Consider the following 1,032-nt stretch of genomic DNA (forward strand, 5'->3'; position numbering starts at 1 on the left):
GTGGTGGTTTATTTGGATGACGTCCTGATCTACAGCCAAGATCCCCAAGAGCACGTGACCCTGGTGAGGGAGGTGTTAAAGCGCCTGCTGGCAAACCACCTATACGTGAAGCTGGCTAAGTGCGAATTCCACCGTCCCTCCCTGGACTATTTGGGCTACCGCATCTCAGCCCAGGGCATAGCTATGGACCCCGAGAAGGTGCAGGCGGTGCTGGCCTGGGAAAGGCCCCGCACCCGGAAACAGCTACAAAGCTTCCTGGGGTTTGCTAACTTTTTTAGAGGCTTCATCCCCAGATACTCCTCCGTAGTGGCTCCCCTCACGGACTTGCTAGGTACCAAGGGGAGAGGTCCTCGCGCCACGCGGCCCAGCGCAGCGCTCGGCTGGAATGAGAAATCAGAGGCAGCGTTCCTGGCCCTCAAGCAAGCTTTCGCGTCTGAGCCCACGCTACTGCACGTCGACCCAACCCAGCCGATGGTGGTACAAGTCGACGCCAGCGACGCAGCAGCCGGGGCGGTTCTCCTGCAGCGAGACAAGGCGGGACAGCTGAGGCCGGCGGCCTACCTCTCACGAAAATTCGCCGAAACGGAGCGGAACTGGTCTACCTGGGAGAAGGAGGCGTTTGCGATTAAGTTCGCCCTCACCGAATGGCGGCATTGGCTGGAGGAAACAGAGGAGCCGTTCGAGGTCTGGACAGATCACAAGAATCTGGAGGCGCTCCGGCAACCGCGATCCCTGAACGCCAAGCAGATGAGGTGGGCGGAGTTCTTTTCGCGGTACAATTTCAAGCTTGGTCACATCCCCGGCAAAGAGAATTTCCTCGCGGACGCCCTCTCCCGTCTGCCGCATTATGGGGAGGGGTACGCTCCCTGCACCAGGTCCGTGTTTGGTGAGGAGCAGCTGGGACGGGGGGTCGTCACTAGGCGTCGGGCCAGGGAGGAATGGGAGCCCGACCCGGCGACCGCCCCGCTCCGAGACCGCCTAGTGGCAGCCTACGGGACAGACGAGGAGCTGGCTGAGCTCCGGGACTCTTTG

Source organism: Paroedura picta, chromosome 8 (assembly GCF_049243985.1).
Source record: "Paroedura picta isolate Pp20150507F chromosome 8, Ppicta_v3.0, whole genome shotgun sequence".
Taxonomy (NCBI): domain Eukaryota; kingdom Metazoa; phylum Chordata; class Lepidosauria; order Squamata; family Gekkonidae; genus Paroedura; species Paroedura picta.